Source organism: Balaenoptera physalus, assembly GCF_965194825.1.
Source record: "Balaenoptera physalus genome assembly, chromosome: 5".
NCBI classification, from domain to species: domain Eukaryota; kingdom Metazoa; phylum Chordata; class Mammalia; order Artiodactyla; family Balaenopteridae; genus Balaenoptera; species Balaenoptera physalus.
The window spans coordinates 63015306-63037269 of NC_138884.1; the positions used below are offsets into that span (position 1 = coordinate 63015306).

At 34.2% G+C, this 21964-nt stretch overlaps 1 long non-coding RNA gene across 1 annotated transcript; it reads right to left on the reverse strand.

The window, feature by feature from the left end:
• Window positions 1-1202: 1202 nt before the first annotated feature.
• LOC309661894 lies at window positions 1203-21956 on the reverse strand. The gene is made up of 2 exons (XR_014264345.1): window positions 11017-21956; window positions 1203-8620 (listed from the first exon to the last, which is right to left on the reverse strand). It is a non-coding gene; the product is annotated as an uncharacterized lncRNA (long non-coding RNA).
• Between the last annotated feature and the right edge of the window lie 8 nt (window positions 21957-21964).

Here is a 21964-nt window from a genome sequence, read left to right on the forward strand (position 1 = left end):
TTCTTCGTCGAATCTGAATGAGATCCTTGCTGGGTAGAGTAATCTTGGTTGTAGGTTTTTTCCTGTCATCACTTTAAATATGTCCTGCCACTCCTTTCTGGCTTGCAGAGTTTCTGCTGAAAGATCAGCTGTTAACCTTACGGGGATTCCCTTGTATGTTATTTGTTGTATTTCCCTTGTTGCTTTTAAAATTTTTTCTTCGTATTAAATTCTGATAGTTTGATTAATGTGTGTCTTGGTATGTTTCTCCTAGGATTTATCCTGTATGGGACTCTCTGTGCTTCCTGGACTTGATTAACTATTTCCTTTCCCATTTTAGGGAAATTTTCAACTATAATCTCTTCACATATTTTCTCAGTCCCTTTCTTTTTCTCTTCTTCTTCTGGGACTCCTATAATTCAAATGTTGGTGCATTTAATATTGTCCCAGAGGTCTCTGAGACTGTCCTCAATTCTTTTCATTCTTTTTTCTTTATTCTGCTCTGCAGTAGTTATTTCCACTCTTTTATCTTCCAGGTCACTTATCTGTTCTTCTGCCTCAGTTATACTACTATTGATTCCTTCTAGAGAATTTTTGATTTCATTTATTGTGTTGTTCATCATTTTCTGTTTGCTCTTTAGTTCTTCTAGGGCCTTGTTAAACGTTTTATATATTTTCTGCATTCCATTTCCAAGATTTTGAATCATCTTTACTATCATTACTCTGAATTCTTTTTCAGGTAGACTGCCTATTTCCTCTTCGTTATTTTGGTCTGGTGGGTTTTTGCCTTGCTCCTTCATCTGCTGTGTGTTTCTTTGTCTTCTCATTTTGCTTAACTTACTGTGTTTTGGGGTCTGCTTTTCACAGGCTGTAGGTTTGTAGTTCCTGTTGTTTTTGGTGTCTGCCCCTAGTGGCTAAGATTGGTTTAGAGGGTTGTGTAGGCTTCTTGGTGGAGGGGACTAGTGCCTGTGTTCTGTTGGATGAGGCTGGATCTTGTCTTTCTGGTGGGCAGGTCCGCATCTGGTGGTGTGTTTTGGGGTGTCTGTGACCTTATTATGATTTTAGGCAGCCTCTCTGCTAATGGATGGGGTTGTGTTCCTGTCTTGCTAGTTGTTTGGCAAAGGGTGTTCACCACTGTAACTTGCTGGTCGTTGAATGGAGCTGGGTCTTGGCGTTGAGATGGAGATCTCTGGGAGATTTTCGCCGTTTGATATTACGTGGAGTTGTGAGGTCTCTTGTGGACCAATGTCCTGAACTCAGCTCTCCCTCCTCATAGGCAGAGGCCTGACCCCCAGCCAGAGCACCAAGACCCCGTCATCCACACAGGTCAGAATAAAAGGGAGAAAAAAAGAAAGAAAGAAAGAAAAAAATAAAATAAATTTATTAAAATAAAAAATAATTATTAACAAAAAAAAGTTTGTTTAAAGTAATAAAAAAAAAAGAAAGAAAGAAAGAAGAGAGCAACCAAACCAAAAAACAAATCCACCAATGATAACAAGTGGTAAATACTATACTATACTAAAAAAAAAAAAAAAAAAAAAGGATAGAGAGAACCCAGGACAAATGGTAAAAGCCAAGGTATACAGAAAAAATCACACACAGAAGCATACACATACACTCTCACAAGAAGAGAAAAAGGGAAAAAAATATATATATCATTGCTCCCAAAGTCCACCATCTCAATTTGGGATGATTTGTTGTCTATTCAGTTATTCCACAGATGCAGCGTACATCAAGTTGATTGTGGAGATTTAATCCACTGCTCCTGAGGTTGCTGGGAGAGATTTCCCTTTCTCTTCTTTGTTCGCACAGCTCCTGGGTTTCAGCTTTGGATTTGGCCCCACCTCTGCATGTAGGTCATCTGAGGGCATCTGTTCCTTTTGGGAGGTCTGAGTTCTTCTTCCAGCATTCAGTAGGTGTTCTGTAGGAGTTGTTCCACATGTAGATGTATTTCTGATGTATTTGTGGGGGGGAAGGTGATCTCCATGTCTTACTCTTCCACCATCTTGAAGCCCCTCCAGAGTTTATTTCTAAGATTAAGAGAACGTTATATACTCATTTGTATATTTGTTAGAAATAGCTTCTAAATAATTTTATTTCTAATTTTTCCCTTTTTTACTTTGCTTGTTGAAGCTAAATGTTGTTAAAAATACCAATTTGAGTATTGAATTTGTCCATCTGTTAAGCATCTGTTGAGAATCTGATTTGTGCTTATCTAATTGTCAATAACCTATTTATCCATTAAGGTTCAGCTCAAAGTCACCAGTGGGACCTTTCCTAATTTTTGTAGGCAGAACTAATTTTCCCTTTGCTTAAAACAAGTGAACAAACAAACAAAACTCTATGAATACCTTATTGGAGCACTTATTACATTTATTGAAATTGTGTACATGTTTATTTTCCCCTCACTAGCCTGTAAGATCGTTAAAGGTGAAAAAAAATCCTTTGTACAAATCCCTAGCATTTAGCACAACAATTGATGTAAAAAAAATATTTAGTTTTTTAGTGAATGAATGAAATTTGAAAGATTAGATGGGGGACATGTGAGTCCTCTCCCCAAGGAAGTAACAGGATAGTGGAGTTGAATTTAGCTCTTTGTTTACTTTTGCAGGGAAGCCTCTTTCAATAATTAGTATGTTAACTCTACATGAATGTGGTACCAAGTGTCTCTATAGCTGATTACATTTTAAAATGGCATAGTGTATTCAGGGACACACTGAATTTGCCAACTGTTTTAGATGAGATGAGGATCATTCTATGGTCAATATAGTTTGGAAAATGTAGTTAAGCAAAATGATTGTTTAAACTGGCATTTTCAAGAATGTTACCGTGTGTATGTATACCATAAATTTGCAAGAGATATTTTGAGGATAAATATTTATTTGTGGGGCCATCTAGTGAGATTAATGCTTCAAGAAACACACTTCGGTAAACAGTGCTTTAGTGGATCCTATCTCCGTTAACCAACATTGGATTACAAAAGAAAATGGGGGTTTGATTGACAGGTTTACTGGGAAATTATCCCACCAAGTACAATAATCAAAAATGTCAGGACCAGGAATGATGTTGCCCAAATCCACTGGGAGAATAACTGATTCATTTTAATAGAATATATTTGCATCACAAACCTAGTAGATAAAAGTAGATGACAATGTTTTTTTCCCAGAAGGTTATAGTAATGTAATTTGAGCTGAATAAAGTAAAAATTCTATCCCAAGAGTTAAGGAATATATCAAAGACTTAAAAAAAGGAGGGAAGATAGTGAATTATTTGTAGAGCTGGCCCTCCTAACCTTCAGAGCAGCCAAGGTTTTCCTTTGGCCCCTCTTCAGGGCTCTGAATTCCTACCTTCTTTATGTCCCTCCATCTTTCTTTCCCATGACTGCCTTTCATCAGTCATTCAATGGCATACACTCTGTCAGCTGTAAGGTTTGGAAACAATTCCTATAAAATTAATTTACCCAATTATACTGAGGACTGTTTGGTCCTCTGTCACTCACATAGTTTTAACTGGGATCACTGACTTTAATCCCTGCTCAAGCCATGCCAAGAGGCTCATTAGGCTGACCTTGATCTGTAGCCAGCTTATGGGTCATAGCAGAATTTCTCACACTGATGCTAAGGGTCTCAGTGATGATTTAAACTTGGGGTGGAGAGTTGTAATCTTTGCTCAACGAGAATTCTTCTGATTTCCTGATAATTTACCTGTGGGACAAAGGCTGCCATTGTGACACAATGAAAGGCTTATTGTGCAAGTAGAATCTTGTTGGATGACTTCTGTCTTATACTGAAGGAAAGTTTCTATTTCCTTGCCACCTGCTACCTTTTTTTCCTTCAGGGGTTTGTTTCTAGAGTGTTCATCATGGGATTTATGGGAACTGGTAATTAGGACAAATTGTTCCTCAATAAAGGTCACAAACCTTTGCTATGTGCACTTACTTTGTATGGAAGAGAAAATGTATTTGAAAAACTGAAAGCCTCTGAGCTTGGTTTTCCCATAGTCGATGAAATGTTAAATGCTTTAAGACATTGTTTGTGTGTGTGTGTGTGTGTGTGTGTGTGTGTGTGTGATGCTTACATTTTCTTGCGACAGATATTTTTATTCATGATTTGACATTTTATGGGCCCTAAAAATCTCTATAGCAAAGTATTTGTAGGCACAATGTTACCCAATTTGTTGTGCTAATGTTGTAATTAAGAGAGAACTATTACCATTTAAATATTGATTTTAAGAAGTTTATTTTCCTCTCACAAGAAGGAATCTTTTGCTAACTTAGATGGTGATATAGGTCAGAGATATGAAAAATCTCTTTTTTTGAAAATTAGGAATTTTGAAACTTTTATTAATATATTCCATTTATCAAACATTCACTGAGTACTCTCTACTATGCTAAGTACTGGGGAATAGTTATATTATTGTGATACTCCAGGAATTTACAATCTCTTCAAGAAGGAAAAGAAGTGGAAATGATTTATTTTATTAGAGGGTAAAGTATAAGATTCATAAAAAAGTAGAAAAAATGCAGTGGGAGAGGGGTCAAAATGGTAAGTGATTCATTCTGTTTGGAGAGACAGGAGCAAGTTTTCAGGCAGGTCATAATATTGGATTTGGACCTTGAGAGATAAATTGGGTTTCAACAGTGACACAGAGGAATGGACATTCCATGAAGACAGAGCATAATAAACAAAGTCACAGTTGAGTGTGACATCCACTGGTGGGGAATGGCAGTGGCCTGGTGTGACAGTAGACGATGCAAGGGAGGCTGGGGGGGGGGGTGGCCTGGGAGATTTGTAAAGAAGCTGGAGGTTAGTATGTAGAGGCTTTGAATGCCATGTGGGGGAAGATGGACTTCTTATTGTAGGCAATAAGAAGCCTTACAGGCATTTGAGCAAAACAGAAATATAGGTCATTGTATGTTTTTTAAAGCGAACTCTAGTGGCAGTTTGGCAGCTAGATTAGCACAGGAGGGGCTGGGGTCACTTACCCTTATTAGCATGAATTTAATTTTTCTTCCTGAAACAAAGTGAAAAGAGATGGACTTAACTAGTCTTTGGTACTGTCATTGTGGAGTCCTGGACACAGAATTTATTTTACTAGATATACTGCTGAAACAAAGGCATAAGACTTGGATACTGGGTTTTACTTCTTTTCTGCCACGTACTAGGTCTATGACCACGTAGGACATAGGACTTTCATGATCTTCAATTTCCCCACATATAAAATGTGATTACTGTACGGAGATTATGTGGAGATTTGGTGATAGAATGATTTGAAAAAGAACTCTAACCTATAAGCATGATATAAATGCTTTTTTTAGGATCCCATCCATTATCCATTTTTTTTTTTTGAAGTTAGAGACTGTACTTGGTTGTTTTTGATATCCTTTACCAACACATCAAGCATAATATGCTACAGCATATAAATTTCAGACTCAAATGAGTAATTGAGTAATTCAGACTCAATTACTCAAACATGTTTTTGAATTAAATTAAGTCATCTTCTAGTCTCATTGATACAAGCAGTGGAACTACACAGCATAAGTTACTGAATAGACTTTCAGTCAAGGTAATTCCAGGGCTGGTGGATTTTGGTTACTTCCATTCCAGTACTTACCCTAGAATAGTTAGTCATCAGGAAGTATATATTAAAATCTGTTAAAATTTATATTGTATTCCTACTAGCAATGCAAATTTAGAAAATGGGAAACCCAGATCTTCTCTTTCATGTTTACTAAAGAGGATGGCGAAAGATATTAACCAGAAAACACTGAATGCTACTTCAATCACATTTATTTTTCTTTGCTTAACAGGAATATTGATTCTTCAAAGAAGTGGCTCACATTCAATTTTACAGTGACCTGAAATAAATCACAGGCATAAAGTTATTAATCTCAATGGGTCATTTGCTTGTGAACATGTAAGCTTTTTGTTTTTAATTATAAATATTGCCTGAAAAGTATATCTAGTTCAAAGACTGGGAAACTCTCTGCTCTAGAAGACTGAGTAGATGCAGGAAAGAAAGCAGAGGCTTTTAGTGGCTGGTATTAGATGAAAGTTTTTGTCCTCTGGGTCCTAATATAGGCTTTAGTATAGTCTACATTTCCTCAATTCATTGGTAATTGACAGACTATCAATTTGTTTTTGAGATGATGAGATGATAGGGACCTCTATTTTAGACGGAGCATTCAGCCTTTAGGATTTTATTTCAATGTGATAATTAGAAGTTAAGTTTGGGGTTTTAATACTAATTAGAAAAATGGATGATTTTCTAAGGAATAGGTTGAAGTCTACCTTAGACACTAGATCCACAAGTTCATCAATTATGTTCTTTACTTTGGTTAAAGTTTTGTCTTCTTTAGTGCTCTGATTCAGTCCTTAAATGCACCATTGTTTTTATTTTATTTTATTTTTTTAACATCTTTATTGGAGTATAATTGCTTTACAATGGTGTGTTAGTTTCTGCTTTATAGCAAAGTGAATCAGCTATACATATACATAAGTACCATTGTTGATGATAGTAGAAATGTTAAAAATTTTTTGCAAAAATGTTTTAATAAGAAAGAGTTTATTTCTATTACATCAAGGCAAGTGAGGGATTTAAACTGCTGTGTTGGTTGGATCATGGAAATACACACATTTGTACCTCTGAGTAGAGACCCTAACAGTTTCTACCAGAGAAAAAGATTGAAATAAACTGTAACTTAATGGGGCTAAGTGAAAACCCTGCAACATTTTTTTCATGGAATGATGTATTCCGATCCACAGACAACAAAGTTAAAAAGCACATGCTGGGGACTTGCCTAGCAGTCCAGTGGTTAAGACTCTGTGCTCCCAGCGCAGGGTGGTAACTAGGATCCTGCAGGCCAAAAACCCAAAAAACAAAAACAAAAACAAACAAAAAAAACACATGCTTTGTACTCTGTATACTTACCACCTATTTCATCTTAAATTGCACTGGGACTTCTCTTTCTTGTTTAATGCTCATTAAGAGGGGTAGTTGTAGAGACAGATGCAGGTACTGGAATGGGAGGATAAAAATAGGCCCACCATGGATATAGGAATGGTGGATATGGGTGAAATGGATACTGGTAAGGGGGCAAAAAAAACTGTGAAGGTAGTTCATCACTCCCACTGACCTGTTGAGAGAAAGAAATTAAATGAACATGTAGGTCTTAACTTTTAAGTAGATGTTATAGAATCTGTGAAATCATTTACCATTTCTGTGTAAACTATGAAGAGGGATTTGATTAATTTGCATAATTTTAGAAAATTTTAGGAAATTACTTAGAGATAACAATGTTCTTTTACCTTTCTACTCATAGCCAAATTTTCCTGATAATTGCTTCTGTAAATATAAGGTCAAGGGGAGGGTTTTGATGAGGAGACATCAGATTTCTCTCTTTGCATTTATACAAGGTCTTTACCCAAAGACTTTAGACATAATCTCTCCTATTTCTTTTCTTCCTTCCCTCTTTCCCTCTCTACCTTCCATCCATATTCCTATCAATTACTGTATCCTTAATACTCTAGAGTTTTAGCCTCAAAATCATGCTTCTTTTCAGATAATAAGATTTATCTGAGTATAAACAAGTTCCTAAACAAGACATTCCCATTTCAAATTTTATTTTCTTAAACATTTTAAAATTAACTGTTTAGACCAAAATAAGCCTTTAGTGAATTGCCACTGGTGGAGTCACCAAGCAGGCCCATATTTCGTAATTCTCAAGTTTTTGTTATTATTATTATTGTTATTATTGCCTTCTCTGGACTGGGTTTTGTAGAGTTAAAGCAGAGTGGAGGCATGAGTGATTATGCACCTTTATTAGGCTAGATAATTTTAGTAAAAAATATTATAATCCAATTCATCATAAAGTGATTCAAGTTTCAATTTGGTCCCACTTTTTAAGATGCTAAGATAATTCTCTTTCTAACAAGCATGGGTCAAATCCCCGAAGGCTTAACCTCTGTTGAGTCTAATACCCAAACTCTTTAAGGATTTCTCTAGAGTTTGAGAAGCTTGGATAAAGGAATATCTTTAACCACAGTTATGGATATTTCACATGGAAATCTTACATGTTAAAAAGAGAAAGTGTAACTTACACTTCGTTAACTTACACTTCGTTCTGCTCTTTCCTTGTCTTGAGAGACCTAAAGATCAAATAGTGAAGTTAATTCATCTCATGCTAATAAAACACACAAACTGAAAAACATATACGTATGCACGAAAGAAAGAATTTGACTATCCACTACCTAATGTTGTTTCATAGTATCCTTTTTTTTTAATCTAGGATTTGAGCTTCCAGAAAATATTGTAGAAATTATTTTTCTGCAAAGTGTTAATATTTATTCTAAATGCCTCAAATTCACCACTGCACCAAGGCTATGTGGAATTAATCTACACACTGAACAGTATATGATTTATAAATTGTATAGAATACAATGTTAAAAAGCCAAATATTAGACATGCTTAAAATAGAAAAACTTTCTAGGATTCATGAATCAACATGAACCAAAAAAGACACCCCCTCCAAAAAAAACCCCAGTAAATACTCTGGAATGTAGAACTACTCACCGGGAAACCAATGGTTACTGCCAAGATGGCTGTGAGTAGAAGGAGAACTTTCATTGTATTCAGAAGTATTCTAGGAGTAATAGAAAGACCAAATGCTAACACAAATTCAGAAGATCTAGTTGTAGTACAAATTATGTTCCTAATAGCTCTTTGACCTTGGACCAGTTACTTAACAATCTTAGGGCATCAACTTATTTGGAGAACATGATTTTTTAGGTAGAATCAAATGTATTTTGCAATTTTGATGTTGCATCAATTCTTTTAAAAACAAATATTCACATATTATTTAAGAATAATACTTCTCTGTACATGGTAATAAGAGTAGCTTCTGGAAAGAAATACGGCCTTGGTTTATACAGAGACTATTAGTGTGGGGATAAGCAGTTACTTAGTGATCTCAATAAGTTCAAAACAACATTCCATATAATAATGACCATGAAATTAATTTAGGTGACAGATTATTTGCATTGGTTCCCAGGCAGCCCCCCAAAATTCCATGCTGTTTGAAGGGATCTATTTTTGACATTTGGTAAAGGACATTTCCAAAGCATTTTGTTCTACTTTAATTTCTATTGTAGACTCCTTATCTTTTGATACACATTGTTATAGTATGTCAGTTATAATTGCTAATAAATGTTTGAGAAATCTGAGCTAAATTAAATATTTAACTAATGATCATATTATATAATAGAGAAGTAGACAATAAAACATAGAAACTTACATTTAAAAATATTTTGTCATGAATACAATACACATGTGTATAATATTTGACTTCAAACACGAATGGGCAATTTTCCCTATGGGATGGTATCATTAGTTGTTAGTTCTCTTCTTTGTCATGGTGTAGATGCAGGCAACACTAGAGAACATAGGAGGGGTCTGGGAAAGGCAATCAGATTGGAAAGTGGGGTTGGCTAGGGGACTTTTCTTCATGTTGCCCTCATATTTATTCAGTTATTTATTCATAAAGTATTTCTTGATGACTGATTGTCAAACACCATTCTAGGTATTGGGTATAGATGGCAGTTGAGAAAGTCCCTGCTTTCATGGACCTTACTAAGCACACTGTTATAGGTCAATACATTACAAAGATTATTAATTTTACATTGAGGAAAATGCCAATTGCCCATATCATTATTATTATTTGAGGGTGGCTTTGAGGTGATTAATGGAGATTCTAGGAGGATTTCACCACCTCTTGATGTTTTCTAAATATCTATGAGACAGAAAAATAGAGTGTAAAAGAAACAATATACTCAAGTTTTGAACTTTGTCTTTACTTTTTGTCATATTAATCAAAATTCAAAATGGGTTTAAAAAAATACCAGATGACGTTACTATTGTGACAAGACAGGAATTTAAAATTCCAGTCAAGTTCAGAATTCTATAGGAAGATGGGCAGTATAGGTAACAGTAAAAGTTTTACACACACACTCACACATACTTCTCACAAACACACATACACACATATAGTATAACTTCTAAGTGCAAAGCATTGTGCTAAGTGCTTGTCAGGGACATAATTTCTGCCCTCTGGCAGCTAGTAAGGAAAGACAGATACTTTTATAATGTAAGGCAAGTTGTGATAAATAATATACCTAGAAATTACAAAATACTGAGAACATATAGAATAAAACAGAGACAAATCAAGGAAATAGTTTTGGAGAGGATAGAATTCAAGCTGAACATATACAATAGGGAGACTACAAACTGATTTCAAGGATTATTTAAAACCACCTTAAGCAAAGAGGTAAATAAACCATATCACAGACTCTTCCAGACCATATCCTGTAGTCAGGACCTAGCATAATTGCCAACTACCGCCTTTTATTTTTCTACTTCTCAAGCTGCGGTACCCATAGCAGTATATTGCCATATGCTGGGGAATACATACTATGTCTCCGAATAAATTAGATGCATCTTCCTGGAGCATCAGTTTCATTCAAGGATTTATAGGAAAACCCAAGTAATTTTTATGTTAAAGTCAACATGATATATTATAGAATGGAATGTAACTATAGTGAATTTTAAAGATAAAACAGGAGGCTACAAATAAATTGGCACATGTTCATACTTTAGAGAATATCTGGTAGTGCATGTTCCCTTTATTTGCTGACTTAGACCCATAAAATTAAAACTGATGAGCCTGAGACTCTTGTTAAGTCTCAGTGTGCCACCAGCACTCCAGCCCTGCAAAGATTTATTTATGGTCCTTCTAAAATATGCACTTACTATAGCTGGGTGGTGATTTTAAGAAAAGTCAAATATGTATACCCCAAATGATTGTTTAATTACTTAAAGTTTACAAATTCAAGCAACCTTTACATGACAGTCTCAATAATTTTAATTTTGACAGTTTCCTGGATACATGTATATATCTCTATGTATCTAGATAATATATATTATATAAAGGTATATAATTTATCTTGATATATTAAGATGAATGATACTTAAGATCTCTCTTACCTCAAACTTCCCAGTCAGTTCCTTCTCTTGGATGCTGTTATAAGAAATGGAAAGTGACTGGCCCTGGAATATCACAGCTATTTTATGTACTCAGAAGTGAATGGAATGAAGAAGTCTGTGGTTTGAGGGCCTCTCCCTGGGATCAGTTATTTGTTGAATCATCAACTATCACAATGTGTTGAAATTGGGGAATAATTGACATTTACCATTTCATTGAAACTTTGGCTGAGTGACTACCAAATGCAACTATTTGTGGTTTCTTTTCAAATTTGTATGATTTGTGTATTCAAAGCTTGTCACTTCACATAATGTTGCTCTGTGCTCTTATTTAAATTTTTTTCTTTAATTTCTATGATTAAAAAATTATTTTCTCAGCATCCTATTGGTATTGGTTATAATCTATTGGGAAGTTTTTTGGTAGTGTTGTAATTTTAAGAAAAGAAATAATCTTAAAAATGTTAAGTATGGGTTTGAAACCTTTTGCATGATTCTGCTTTCAGCTCTTTGATTTTATTGAGCAGGGTTAGAGTTTCATGGACCATATTTGGAAGCATCAAAGCATCTCAGTTACCTTATGAAACACAATACTCTGTTTTTCAATTAAAGGTGCACTTACAACAGAAGGTGTATAACCATCAAATGTAGGACTAAAAACTAGAGCCCTCAAAAAATTCAAGAATCACTTTAAATGTGTATGCATAAAACTTAGGCTTTTTATCACATTTATTTAAGAGCCCTCAAAAATATTGCATCCTTGCATTCAGTTTCTATTTCAGCAGAGTTTTATATGAACTAAATTGTAGCAATGCATCAATGTCCCTTCTTTTCCTTTTATTCTTTCTAGAATTAGTTCTCAAGAGAATTCAGAAAAATAGTAACAGCTAACATTTCTTGAGGACTTTAAGTGCTCAAGCACAAATCTAAGCACTTTGTATGTATTATAACATTTAATCCTCAAAACAACCAACTCCAAAAGCAAAGTACTATTATCAACATCATCCCCATTTTACAGATAAAGAGACTGAGCAGTAATAACTGGTCTAAGGTATCATAACTAGTACTCTGGCAGAGATGGTATTGAATACCAGCAATTTGGTTCTAAAACCCACACTCTTAACTAGTGCTTTGTACTGTCACTGTTAGAAAAATCAGTGCAAAACCAGAGAAACATTAAACTTTTTTTGCCTATAATTGAACGTTCAATCTCATCTCACTGATTTAAAGAAAACTGCTGTGGTTAGAAACCTAATTTATTAAAACTAGTATGTTGTTGGATATCATTTTTCATTTTAACCAAGCTGGGGTTAGAGTCAGTTTCCCCAGGACTAGGATAACAGGTTGTGTGTGTGTGCGTGTGTGTGTGCACATGCAAGTGTACGTATGTATTTGTATGCATGTGTGTATAACATACTATTCACTTCCTTATCTTACGACTGTGTTTCAATTTCTTATACTTACCTGAAATTGTTCTGACCAAAGCTGCCAGCTGCCTCTTAATTGTGAAAATAATAAATGCTTTTCTGACCTCACGTTATGGACATTTTTTTGGTATTTAATAGTGACGAATATTCCCTCTCAGAAAACTAGTTTCCTCTCCCTGGGTTTCTTAAAACCACTTCTCTTGTTCCTTTTCAGCTTTTTTGATAGCACCCTTAAGACTTTGCTGACTCTTTTTCCTCAATTCATTGTACATGACCACTTATTTATTTAGTCTACATGTGCTCTGCATAATGTAATCTACTTCTGACTCCCTAACCTATGTCTTTAGCTTGAAGTCTTTATCTAACTGCATATTCCATTTAGATGTCTGATGGGTATAATTCAAACTGAACCTATTATTTTTCCCTCCAAATCTCTCCTCACTTTTATTTAATTCCTCAGCTGATGGTCATTAGTCAATCATTCATCCATGCCAGAAATCTAAGACTCACTCTATCCTTTCCTTTCCTTGTTCCTTCCCTTTGGCATAAAGGTAATTAAGTTTTTCCTTTTTGTGTATTCCAAGACTCAGTCTCTTCCATTCTATTGCCATTTCCTTATTTTAGTCCTTCATTCTCTTTTGGATTGTTACTATAGCCTCTTAATTAGATTCTCTGTCTCCAATATTCTCCTCTCTCCAACCCATCTTCATCATATTCTTCCAAAGTGGCTTTTAAACCTTTTAAAATGCAACTCATAGGGAAAAAATGCATGATATGTCATAACTGAGTATACACACTCACACACACAACTGAAAAAGTGTTTTACAAAAATAATAATTTCATAAATATTTTTAAATACATAATATTTTTTCCAGGTTTGTTGAGACATAGTGACATTGGGTAAGTTTAAGGTGTACAATGTAATGGTTTGATATATGTATATGTTATGAAATGATTACCATAATATGGTTAGTTAACACATGCATCACCTCACATGGTTAGCTTTGTGTGTTTGTGTTGTGAGAACATTTAAGATATAACTCTCTCACCAACTTTCAAGTATACAAGAGAGTATTGTTAACCGTAGTCACCATGGTGTACGTTAGATCCCCAGAACTTATTCATCCTACGAATGAAAGTTAGTACCCTTTGACCACCATTGCCCATTTCCTCTACTCCCCAACCCCTGATAGTCCTGTTTCTGTGAGTTTTTGTTGTTGTTGTTGTTTAGCTTTCACATATAAGCAAGATAATGAAGTATTTGCCTTTCTAATGGGCACTTTTTGCTTTCCTAATCTTTGATTTCCATTTGTGTAGGCCCACAAGTAGTCCTGATTAAGCTAGCAAGTTGCATAAAGCCATGGTTATCCTGTTCTTGAAATTCTAGCTACTACTATGTGGCAGGAATAATGAAGATGTCAGCCATGGATACCCCCAAGCTTCATGAGGTAGGAAGAGCTCTAGATTTGAGACTCGTGTTTATATTTTTAGATCTTCCTTATTGGCTATGAGTGGGAAAGCCATACTCTCTGTGTCTCAGTTTTCTTATCTTTAAAGTGAAGATAAAGATGATTATCTCTGGAATTGGGAATTAAGTGAAATGAAATGTATAAAAGCACTCACCATGCAGTCTGACTTCATAAATGATGACTCATCAGCATCAGAGCTGAAGCTTTGAGTAAATCAGACTCCTGCCACACATCCTAGGGTTCCTCAGATGATTAGGTTTTTTGGCTAATATCAAGGTATATGGAAGCACCTTAGGTAGTAATCAGAACCAGATAGGGGCTTGATACGTTAGTTAAATCTGAAAATAAGTAGGGAATTTTGAAGTCAAGAAGTATCAGGAGGGAATTTTATTCTTTCTGGTTGGTGCTCTAACTACTCTCCACACAGCAACCCACCACGTATCAACAAGCTGTAACGCTGGCTGAATTCAGGCAGTCGAAGCTGCTGTTAGTTTCTTGTGTTAATCTAAACTCAAATGCCTAGAATCTAATAAACAGAAATCACCCTTGCCTAACAGAACAAAAATTATAGATACAAGAATCTCCTCTGCAAAGTCTTCAGCACCTGGCTGTCCTTCAAAGGGCAAGGATAACCCAAGGAAGAGCAACCTGAATGTTTGTCCATTGAGTGGTCTTCAGAAGCCGAACAGTCTATCGTAGGAAAGAGACTTTAGGTTCATTTTGGGGAACTCAGAGGGCAGAAGTGAAACATTAATATATCAAGATATTAAAAATAACCTATAAGAAAAAATTTTAAAGTTAAAACCACCTGTCTCTGCAGATATTCAAGGAAACACTGAGTGACCACAAGCTGAGGTGTAGCAGAGGGGATTTTTGCGTAGCCAATGGAATTGGTTAGATGACCTCTCTGTACCCTTTCAGTTATAATACTCTCAGACTGGGTGTTAAACAGAGATGAAAATTCCTGCTAGAAAAAATTTAGCAATTAATAAAATAAAAAATCCCATAGGTGTATTCTCATCAAAGGATTAGAATTAGTGGTAAGGAAATGCACATTGTAAGCCACACTATGGGAAGGCTTAGCAGTGGATTAACTCACTATTACTTCAATAAGAGAGCAAAAATATCTTGTTCCACATCTTATTTTCCACATTTTGTAATATATACAAATTTGATATATATTAGAAATAGTTTGTAGAAATTTAGTACATATACTTTCTTTAGGCATTCTCTCTCTTTTTTTGTGACTTGAAAACCATGAGAAATGAACTAACTATTAATAGGCTTGCATACATATCAATGCTCAGGAGGAATTTTATTTTAAAAAGACTGGGATGTCTTCCCTCTAAGAGAATGGATGCAGACAAATCTGAATTCTCTTCAAAGCCTCTGTAAATGTTATACATCTAACTAAAAGTGACTTTAGTGACTGCGGATTCCTGCAATAGAATCAGAATCTATGTGTCAATGTTGTAGAATTGAGTGGTTGTCAATTCCCCAGTCTTTATGGCACATCTGATCCCCAGCTGTTAAAAAGGAAAGTGGTCCTAGAGTTCTCATGCCTGGAGTCAGCACCGGCAAGTGGCACAGTCATGGCCGGACAGCCCCATGTCCACCGTGCTGTTCCCTGGAATGGGCCTGGCTTACACTAGCACCCAGTATGTGCTTAATAAATACTTACTGAGAGAACAAGTTAGGTTTTTCAGAAATTGCTTTGGCTATTTCCTGGTGTTCTTTATCAATTACACCATAGCTTGAAGCCCAAAGGCTGACTGCTGGAAATCTCTGTTTATTTACTTTGCCCTATATTCATGAGACATAATTTTATCAGGATAATTTGAATTTTATACCAAGTTCTATTAGTAATTTGTTATTTTTATGTGGATCAAATGATGGAAATCCTCATATTTGATATATGTAATAAACGGCTGACAAAGCCCACATTGCTGTATTTGACCTATATTACAAACAGCTTATGTAGCCCATTCCAAAATTTCCCTTTCCCTCTGTAAAATAAATAATTTCTTTTCTCAAATTCAACCTAGTAATGGTTAAATAAGAAACCTTAAAAAATCAATGACTTCCTTCTATGAACTATTACATTTTTTTCTAAACCGTTTAAGCAGAACCTAAATATTTTGATATAAAACATGGTTTACAGTACTGCTACCCTGTCTGTGTTACACAGAGCTCTGTAGACACTTCCTGTGGTTCCTCTTGAGTAGACATTTTCTGCCGATGGTGCTTCTCATGTAGAGGTTAAGAAAGTGGCCTACAAAGTCTTGCATCCAGGATCTGAATCATGCTCCTCCACTTAACTTGGACAAGTCTCTTAATCTTTTATAACCACACATTTATTCAGCATTAAAATAACAATGGCAAAATTTGTTTCCCATTTGCCTCATAGCTTTAACAATTTAAATAAAAATGATGTTTTCTATATGGCAGTGTGTTACAATCAAAAGTCTTGAACTGTGGGTCTCCTTCAGATACATATCTGATCTTTTCCATGTTCATGGTCCAGAATTTCAAGTTTCCCCCCCTTATTTTTATTCTTGAATTATCAAAATATAAAAAGTTTTCTGTATTTAATAAAGATTTTAATTATACTAAATCCTAAAGGATCCACATAATTAGAAAATATTCTGTTAGCTTTACATTATTCACTATTACCATTGTCAAAAAGATTATGTGCTAGAAGCTGACAAATGCTTTACATAAAATACATTGTATATATTTACCATAGCCTTATGGGATAAGCTATGCAATTATTCTTATTTTGCAGAGGAGGAAAAGGGGGCTTAGAAGTTAAATATCTAAGATCATAAATCTAATAAACTGTGTAACTGGAATACAGAATTAGTCAGTTCCTAACCACAAGTAATAGGAAATGAATTAGGGAAAAATCTACTTAGTGAATCATAAGGAAGCTGTAGAGATTTAAAATAGTTACATAATCTGTTATTTTAAAATTTGTTTTTATATCAAAAGGGGTTACATTCCAACCTGTTTGGACGAAAGGCTACAATATATAAAAAAGATAGTCTTTTAGTTTTATATACTTTAAACAACTATATATTAAAAAAGATAATACATTTTTATTTGGGTAAGAGAAGATTTAGACTAGCCACAAAGTATCCTTCTTCTGCCTTTTGTTCTATTCAGGGTGTCAGCATATTGGATGCTGCCCACCCATTTTGGACAGGGCAATCTACTCTACTGAGTCCACTGAGTTGAATGCTAATATCATTCAGAAAAAGTTTCACAGATACACTCAGAAACAATATTTAATCTAGATAATCTGCTGCAAGTCAAGCTGACAGATAAAACTAGCCATCATACAAGGAAATGTTACCCATACTCAAAAGTAAAATCAGTCAATAGAAACAGACCCACAATCTATTGAAATCAACAGATAAGAACTTTAAAGTAAATAGGATTAAACATGTTGAAGGATTTATAGAAATATGATTAATATATTGAGTGAAATGTTAGAAATTTTCTGAAAAGATAAGAAAATTGTTGAAAAATCAAAAGAAAATCCCAGAACTTAAATTTTAAAATCCTGAAATGAAAAATTCATTGGAAGAGATTAATAGTAGAAGCAGATTGGATATAATAGATGAAAAAAGCAGTGAATTCGAAGAAGGTCAATAGAAATTTTCAAAACTGAACCACTCAGAAAAAAACAAAAACAAAGGCTCAATGATCTGAGGGATAATATCAAGTAATCTAACGTACACATTATTGAAGTTCTAGAATGAGAGAAGAGAGAAAATGGAACAGAAAAATAGTCAAAATGGAACTGAGAAAATTTTTTCCAGATCTGGTCAAAAACCAATGCCAAATCCAGGAAAGTCAGTACACAGCAAGTTGGATTAATATAAAGATAACCACACTTTTGCCTATTATAGTCAACCAGCTAATACCAAAGATATAGAGAAAGTCTCAAAAGCAGCTCAAGAAAAAAGGCAATTTCATATGGGAAAACATCAGTATGACTGATGGTTGACTTTTTATCTGAACCAGTGGAGGCCAGAAGATAATGTAACGACATCTTCAAAGTGCAAAAAGAAATAAATCTGTAAGTTTAGAATTCTACATTCAGAAAAGATAATCTATGAAAATGTGGGCTTAATAAAAGAATTTTAAGAGAAATAAAAGTGGAGGAAATTAACAGTCATCAGACACAAATTAAGTAAACTTTAAAGAAAGTTCTTAAGGTTAAAGTGAAATTATACCAATAAAAATTCATACCTATAGAAGTAAGGAATAGCACTAAAGTTGGTAAATATGTCAGTAAACGTAAGCATATTTTTTCTTTTTTCTAAAATCTTTAAAAATTGATGGAGGTGAAGTGAAATATGTGAAAACATTAGCAAAAGGACAATAGAGATGTAAATGGTATTATATTATTGTAAAATAATTTTGTTACCTGTAAAGAGGTAGGATATTAATTCCAGATGGACCATGATAAGTTAAGGATATGTAGTAAGTATAATTTTCATAGAAACACTAAATGATACATATCTATTAACTAAGTGGCCTATAAAGGAGATAGATAGATAGATAGATAGGAAAAATAATAATACATGTTTAACTCAAAAAAGAAACAGGGAAACAAAAACACAGGTAACAAATAGAGAACAAAAAGCAAATGGGTGTACTTAAACCCAATCATACCAATAATTACACCAAATTTATATAGACTAAACATTTCAATTAAAAGACAAATGTTGAGGCTGGATAAAAAAACAAGAACCAACTATATGCTGTTTATAAGACACACACTTTAAATATAAAGACAAACTGAAAGAAAAGGATAGTAAATATATATTATGTAAACACTAATCAGAAGAAGCTTGCATGTCACCATTAATATTAGACAAAATAAGGTTCAAAACGAATTATATTATTGGAGATAAGTTAGGGTCATGTCATAATGATTAAAAGATCAGTTCCTCAAGAACATATTAGTCCCAGATGTGTACATAAAATCAGAGCTTCAAAATATATGAAGCAAAAATTGACAGACGCAGGCACAATAAATGAATCAACAATTTCAGTTTCAGATTTTCACTTTTATTTTTAACTGACAAAATAGGGGAAATTTGAATGACACAATTAATCAAGTTGATCTAATCAATATTTCTAGAACATGGGGACCAGCAATTTCAGAATATACATTGTTTTTAAAGTGCACAGGAAATAGTCACCAAGACAGACCAAAGTCTGAGCCATTGACTAGGATCAATAACTTTCAAAGGAATAAAATGGTATAAAATATGTTCTCATATGATACAGAATATGATTTAAATGGGTTTAATTACAAATCATTAACAATAACATATGTTGAAAATCCCCAAACATTTAGAGGTTTATCAACATATTTCTTTCTAACTCATGAGTTAAAAAGGAGGGCAGTAATAAGAAAGAATTTTTTGGCTTTACAATGCTTATATAAAAAGAGAAGAAATGTTTAGAATCAATGATCTAAGCCAGGGGTTGGCAAATTACAGGCTGAGGGTCAAATCTGGCCCATGTCTGTTTTTTTGTAAATAAAGTTTTATTGGAAGACAGCCATATCCATTCTTTGACATATTATCTATGGCTGCTTTCACCCTACAATGTATGAGTTGGGTAGTTGCAACAGACTGTTTGGACCACAAAGCCAAAAATATTTACTATCTGGCCCTTTCAAAAAAAAGTTCACTGACACCTGTTACAAGCGTTTGTCTTAAGAAGCAAATAGAATAAAGAAAATAAGAAGAAACAAAAATCAATTAAAATAAAAACTGAGCAAACAAAAAATTCAATGAAGTCAAAACTTTTTTTTTTTTAATTTAATACAGACTGATGAACTCCTAACTAGATCGATAATTAAAAAAGGAGAGGAAGTAGAGATTACGGAAAGAGACCATAACTACAGATTTGACAGACATTCAAAGGAAAATAAAGTTGCCTGATTAACATCTATATGCCTATTAATTTGACAACTTAGAGAAATAGACAAGTTGTTTGAAAGACATACTTGCTAAAACCCCGTAAGAAATTAAGCATTGAGGCAATCCTATATTATTTAATAAAATAATTGAATTATAATGAAAAGTATTCCCCCAAAGAATGCTCTAGTTTCAAATGGTTTCACCAGTGAGGTCTGTCAAACATTTAAAGAAGAAATAATACCAGTAATACACAAACTCTCTTAAAATATAGATAAATAGAACATTTCCCAACTCATTTTATGAAACCAAACCCCCATATAAAACTGTCAGGGACATTATAAGAAAAGAAAATTGTCGACTAATAGTGTTCACAAACACAGATGCAAAAATCATTCATGAATATTAGTGAATAAAATACAGCAATATTTTTAAAAGATACCACATTATAACAAATAAGCATTTTTTCCCCAGGAGTGAAAGGTTGATTGAACATTGAAAAGTGAAACAATGTAATTTACTACATTAACCAAACCAAAGGGAAAATTCATATTTTTATTTCAGTAAATGCAGAGAAATCATTTAACAAATGTCAACACTCATTCATAATAAAAATTCTCACCAAACTAGGAATTCTCACCAAAAGGGAATTTCCACAATCCTTAAAGGTAATTTATGGGAAATGTACAGCTGACATCATACTTAATTGTGAAATAATGAATGCTTTCCTCCTAATACCAGGAACAATGCAAGTATATCCACTTTTATTCTTTCTAATCACCATTACACTGGATACCCTAGTCAGTCTAACAAAGTGAGAAGAAGAATTAAAAACGTACAGAGTAATAGAAACAAGTGAAATTATTTTTATTTCCAGAAAACCTGTTTTTTTAAATTTTTGGTGGAAAATAATATGGAACCTATAAAGCAACTGTGGAAACTGATAAATGTATTTAGCAAGATCACTGCATACAAGCTCAATGTACAAAAATCAACTGCAACTCTTAGAGGAAAACATAGGAAGAACACTCTTTGACATAAATCACAGCAAGATCTTTTTTGATCCACCTCCTAGAGCAATGGAAATAAAAACAAAAATAAACAAATAGGACCTAAAAAACTTAAAAGCTTTTGCAAAGCGAAGGAAACTACAAACAAGATGAAAAGACAACCCTCAGAATGGGAAAAAATATTTGCAAACAAATCAACAGACAAAGGATTAATCTCCAAACTATATAAGCAGCTCATGCTGCTCAATATTAAAAAAACAAACAACCCATTCAAAAAATGGGCAGAAGACCTAAATAGACATTTCTCCAAAGAAGACATACAGATGGCCAAGAAGCACATGAAAAGCTGCTCAACATCACTAATTATTAGAGAAATGCAAATCAAAACTACAATGAGGTATCACCTCACACCAGTTAGAATGGGCATCATCAGAAAATCTACAAACAACAAATGCTGGAGAGGGTGTGGAGAAAAGGGAACCCTCTTGCACTGTTGGTGGGAATGTAAATTGATACAGCCACTATGGAGAACAGTATGGAGGTTCCTTAAAAAACTAAAAATAGAATTACCAAATGACCCAGAAATCCCACGACTGGGCATATACCCAGAGAAAACCATAATTCAAAACGACACATGCACCCCAATGTTCACTGCAGCACTATTTACAATAGCCAGGTCATGGAAGCAACCTAAATGCCCATCGACAGACGAATGGATAAAGAAGAAGTGGTACATATATACAATGGAATATTACTCAGCCATAAAAAGGAACGAAATTAGGTCATTTGTTGAGACGTGGATGAATCTAGAGACTCTCATACAGAGTGAAGTAAGTCAGAAAGAGAAAAACAAATATAGCATATTAACACATATATGTGGAACCTAGAAAAATGGTACAGATGAACCAGTTTGCAGGGCAGAAATTGAGACACAGATGTAGAGAAGAAATGTATGGACACCAAGGGGGGAAAGCAGCGGTGGGTGGGGGTGGTGGTGTGATGAATTGGGAGATTGGAATTGACATGTGTACACTGATGTGTATAAAATGGATGACTAATAAGAACCTGCTGTATAAAAAAAAAAATCAACTGCATTTCTATATGCT